A 6,081-nucleotide genomic window follows, 5' to 3' on the forward strand; every position below is an offset into this window, starting at 1 on the left:
CTGAAAAATGAATAGTGTCAAGCAAGTGTCAGTGAGGAATTCAGAGGTATCCTGGAGTTGTGGTGGAGCTTAGCGTCCTTGCTGTGATCACAATTCAGAAATTGTCAAGAGTCTACATGTCTAGGAAAACAATCGCATTTCCTTCACTGACTGAGATTTTTATTTTAGTTTCTATTCTACTTTTGGGATTTCTGCTAAGTGTGCTGGTTGCTAATTTCTGATAGCTTGACACTGTCTTGCTAACACTTTTGCTCTCATTTTTTGGGCCTTGATTTCAGAATATTCAAAGCTCAGAACTTCTTAATAGACTAAAATCCAGAAATGCTGATTCATTTAAAATTCAAGGGAAGGTTTATTTAAAAAGGTTGTAAGAATTGTATTTGCACATGGTAAATACAGTTCATGTTGTATTACATTTGCAATAAGAAGTAGGTGAGCTTCTGCCTCAGAGAATTTCTCAGACTGGGGATTTGAAAGCAACTCTGAGCTTTATTTTTGTGTGTGTGTGCAAATTAGTAGTAGCTGCACCGTAATCAGTAGCTTTACTCCGTCATGAAGTTGGTGTCAGAACAGAATAAAGCTGTGGACAACCATGAACAGAAAGTGATGTGGAGGAGAGAAGCAAGGTACACAGGGAGAGGCAGCACTACTGAACCAACTTGATCTGTTGCTTCACAAGAAGATCTCGTCCCTACAAAACCCAGCCTCTCTAACCTCCTTGGCCCTCTGCAGCTATACCAATACCATTGCTGGAAGAAAAGAGAGATTATTTCAAAATTATGAAAGTCAGACTTTGAGATTTATGAAAATGAATATCCAGAATTAGGTGTCAAAAATCCTTATTCAGGTGCCTAAACAACGCCAAGATGTTTGCACCAGATGTAGTTCCACTTGAGACAATGGGATCACATTTGGTGTCAAATATTACCAAGGCAGAATAAAAGTCTTTGGATTTAGCCCAGAAATTCCCAATATTTGAAGTTTAAAGCATCTATTAGCTCCCTTTGACACTGATGAAAGTTATTATTTCAGCTTCTTTGAAAATTAGGTCACCTATTTACAGCTGAGATCCACAACTGATTTATGGCAGCTTAACAAGTTACCATCTATCAGCTGAAACGCTATAATTGTCCGTGAAATTCTTTCATTGAAGTTTTTAACAAGTCACATTCCCTCACAGCTGGGGAGGCCGAGGAGCCCATGAAGGGTTATTGGCAGTGACTACAGCTCAGTTGACAGGTGTGACTTGCTGAACCACTGCATCCTTCATGCCTGTCTAGGCACCTAAGTAAGGATGGATGAGTCTAAATTTGGAACTACGTCTCTGCAGGTCTTATGCTAGAAGCACACTCATCCTTACCTTAGATGACAAAGGAGCTGTGCATCATGGTTTGTTTGGATTCCCCACCAGAGACCTCACAGATCTGGTTTAGTTTGTTGGCCTGCATACCATCCATGGCATCAGATAGAAATGTAAGTAGGGAAAAGGCATTGCACTGGGTTTTATTTGTGTGGAGATTTATACCTTAACACAGGGCTAAAAGTGTGTGGCACACATACAAGTCTGCCTGGGTACAGAAGTTCAGATTCTGTGGTGGTTTTGTGTGAATGTGCTCGGCACTTGTGGGACAGCATGTGAGCTGAATTGGTTACAGCTACGGGCACTCTGCTCATTGCTGTCCCCTCCCCAAAGGCAAAAGAAGTTGAAAACCCAACATTTTCAATTCACACTGAACAGTGATCTTCTTGCAAAGCTTTGGAAAATCAGGTGAGATTCCTCCACTGCTGAAATTTCATCCAGTGTCTCCCATTACTATCAGGTTAGGATCTACCCCCTTGTCTCCTGCAGCGTGAACAGGGAATTGCTTCAGGTTGGAAAAATACTGTGGAGCGGGAAAGGGATGGGGAACAGGAAATCTTTAGAAACAGTTTTGCCACTGAAGGCCCTGTATTGGTAAGCAATATCTTGAGAAACAGAAAATCGTCTGTGGAGTTTGTGCGTCTCTCTTTATGGTGCTGAGCACCAAAGGTCTGGGTCTTACTCACCTGGATATAAGTCAGACAAAAATTCCTTAAAATTGAATGTAACAGACTTGTAGAGGATGATAGATACAGACACAGCTTGGTGTAAACTTAAACATTTACTTAAGTGCTTGTCTGGTGTGCTATGACAGCCCTGGAAACCGATGGCTGATGGAAAGATTCAATCACCAACTGCATGTATAACCACAGGGGTGGGATTTCATAAGCTTCCCCAAACTGAGAATTTCCCCTGAGCCAACATCATTACGCATACAGAAGTCTCTCGAGTTTCAATTTCTTTTTATGCCCTTGGGGAAGTTGAAACTGGGTTTGAGTGGAGCAAGTATGGAAAGTCCATTTCTTCTTTCAACCAAGAGACCTTCATCTCTACTGGGAGACCCATGTCCTGGTTGCTGTCAACCACCTGTCCTGAGCAGGAGTCACTGAGCTGGAGAGCATGGGACTGATGGGAATGTGCCGCAACTGCGGGAAGGATAAGGGCACACTGTGCACACAAACTGAGGAGAGTCCATTAGAGGGGGAATCTGGTAATTACAATGTTATTAAGTCCTTTCTGCTTGATCATTACAGCAAATTTTCACATACTCAGTTTACATTTGTTTGCACTGAAATGGAGCCTGCTACCTCCACTCCAGTCGTTGACACAATATTTTGTGCGCAATACTGAATCTGCACAAATTGATTGTGCGTTTAATGCATCTATCCAGAAGTTACTGTGAAAAGACAAATCCCCCAAAACCCCAAAAAATAGGCTTTGTAAGCAGATCAGTAGTTCTAGTGCAAGGTAATGTGGCTTGTTCTTCCTGAGTGTGATAGATAGACTCCTTCAAAGATGACGACTTTATGTGAAATGTTCCAGGAATATTTCATGACCAGGTTACTGTACATTTTTTTACTGCAACATGTGCAATTCACTTGATGTTCTTGTGCACTTTTTTGATTTTTTATTTCGTTTTGTATGAAAGCTTTTTCATTTACCTCTCCCTTCCCATTATTTATAAAAGCTATTGTGGTTTTAACAGTTTGTATTTGCATTGTTGTAGTAAATAGCAGCTCTTGAATGTTATGTTTCCATCTTTCAAAATATGAATAAACAAGTAGATTCTGAAGGGCTATCAGCTGTCCTGAATAGCAACATTGAACAACCAAACACAAAAACAGCCAGGAAAAGTCTGAATCAATCCAAGCTTGAACAATTAATAATTTTGATGTTAATCTCAGAGGTAAGAGAACAGTAAGTATTGCTGAGAGAGGACACAGAGTTTCTATTCTTTGCAAACCTTTTGGAAAGTCTCACACACTACCATTCAGTGATTTTGGATATACTTAACAGTTGTCTTCTGTTCATTTATGTTTTACTTCATTGCTGCTGCAGTTCAGAGCCCCAGCAATGGCCACCACCTGCCCTGGGCTGGGGAGGGATGTTCCATGTCACAAAGGATTTTAAGGGTTTTAAAAAGTAACATCAGTTTAAATCTGAGGGTAAGGACATAAATACCTACATGTTGGAGGTCATTTGGTACAGTCTGGTTCAACCCTTCATGTAACTTAAGAACATGCTATTCTACTACATGGAAAATGTACAGCAATTTGCATTCAAATAAGAAACAGTTTAAAGGAAGAGAAAGAAAACAAAGAATTTAATATCCAAAAGGTAGAAACTTGATTTTAACTCTCTTCTTTCTCTGGATTTCTTCAGACATAAAATTTCTACAGTGGCTATCCACTTTGCCAAGAATTTTAATTTTTACAGAAATCTATATCCAAGTGGTGCAATACACAGCACTTTCAAATTTCCCTTTTGAACTCAAGCAGGAACACTTGTCCACAGCAATCACTGCAATACCTGTTGTTCATTCCACGACCTGCTCTGGTCACCCAGGTGGAAATCCAGGCCGATGTCAAGGAGGCTGCTCTGCACTGACAGCACTGAGACAGAGCTCAGCACCTGACTTCATCTGGATTACAACAGTGACACAGAGCTATTGGTGTGAGAAAGTATCCCTATCTCCATGGAAAAATTCCTTGCCTACAGCTCTGAAAATTAAGAACCATAGTTCTTCTTCCATTAACTTAAATGGGGGTACTGCCTCTGGTTTCTGTTAGAGTCTCTTTGTGGACAGGGACAGATTCTCCTCCTGGATTTTTTTTTTTTTTTCCAAAAAGACAAAAAGGGAAAGACATGTGAATATTTATAGACATCTAAGTGCATTCATATCTTCACTTCTGGATCAAGAGCTAACCTGATGCCTTTAACCCTTAGATCAGCTCTTTACCACCTTGCACCTTGCATGTATGCAGGTATGTGCTACCAAAGCCATTTCCCACTCTCTCTCCTATAGCAGTAGTCTATACAGGCTTGATACATGTATTAAGTGTTGGCATCAGGGAGAAAGCAATGCAAAACATCCCTGTTTCTACTTTTGGTCTGCTGGACTAACACATTAAAGCCATTGTTTCCATAAAAGTAAACATTGGTGGGATATTCTGTGAGGTTTGGGGAAAGAATGAGCTATTTTTAGCCTGAGAGTAGTTCATATCCTAACAAAAGTTGCAACTCGGTTATATAGCACCGAGCCCCATCAGGATATTCAAAATTATACTCTACAATTGCTTAAAATGATAATTTTTTCACAACTGTGGTGTGCTCGAGAGAAGTGTTGCCTCTTTTTCCCCTTATGGAAATACCAAGATTCATAACCAGAGACTAACTGACTACACTAGCCAGAGACCAAGTTGATAGAGGCCACTTTTTACTGAATCCTGGGAGAAGTTCCCATTATTTTCAGCAAGAGCAGGTTCAGAGCCTGGGAGATCACAAGTGTCCATTCTCTAGCCCTTTTTCCCCCCATAACACATTCCTCTTGACCTCAGTGATATACCCCAGTATAACTGAAGAGATACAAAGGCCTGCAGTATTAAACTTTTCAGATCACAAGTTCTGTACCTCAGCAATGCTATCTCCATGGGTTTAAGAGAAATGTAAAGTAAAAAGATCCCCTATTAACTTTTTTAGTGCCAATTTGTTAAGATAATTGGGAAAATACTGGGCAAATCATTTGCAGCCAGGTCTTGTGGTAGCATCTTAAAATCAGGCAAAATAAGACGTCTGTGAGCCAAAATCAAGACAGGCTGTTCTATACGTTTTTTTCTTCTATTTTATGGGTTTGTATTCAACTAGTTGTACAATTTCTCATTTGTTCTGTTATTGCAGAACAATTCCTGATAAGGAAATTCATCCTGCTTCTCTTTGCACCAGCTTAACACTAGCTAATTTCCAAGTCCCAGAAAAATTAATTTTGATTTACATCACTCTGAATAGGCAGAGATTTCAGCCTTCATATCTACTCATAAATTGCAGATCAAACCTGTGTCTAGCCAGTGAGGCAAAAAAACCAGACTGCGTTTGCAGAATCACCAAAATAAAATCACCTCCTTTCTTCCCTTAATTTTTCATTTAATTCTCTCAGTATTTACATACAAGAAGAGCTTAAATCAATTCACAAGCATGGTTTCTACATTAAATACTGTCCTTCCAGTCTCTCGCACGCAAAAGGAAGTGACCTGAATATCTTGACTTCTCTGGAATTACTTTAAAGTACAAAAACTCTTTGAATGGGTTTAATTCATTTCATTTCACTGCTGCTGCCGCAGGGCAACCCCAGAAAGATGTTCCCACATGGAGGAGGTCTCCTAGGTGTTACAAGTGTGGCTATGAATGGCCCGCAGCCCCGCTTGCCACGGCTTAGACAATACCCATCGATGAAAGAGCCTTGGTTTGCCTCACGCTCCATGCCACCAGCATTGTAAGGCTTATTCCCGATTTACACCCGTGTACGGAGAGGAGAGTGGAGCCCAAGTAGCTTCCCAACAGTTACTAATTTGCTCCAGCCCGCCCACGAGGAAAAGGATGCAACCATCGGCCTCCTTCCCCCCGCCACTCCACGCTGCCAGCAGCTCAGGCCTGGTGCCCGACCGGGCGTCTCAGTTCGCTCTCAGGAGCTGTCATGTTCAGCACAACTCTGATACCCGCCCAGG

The sequence above is a fragment of the Eurypyga helias genome, unplaced genomic scaffold, assembly GCF_000690775.1.
Source record: "Eurypyga helias isolate BGI_N326 unplaced genomic scaffold, ASM69077v1 scaffold8021, whole genome shotgun sequence".
NCBI classification, from domain to species: domain Eukaryota; kingdom Metazoa; phylum Chordata; class Aves; order Eurypygiformes; family Eurypygidae; genus Eurypyga; species Eurypyga helias.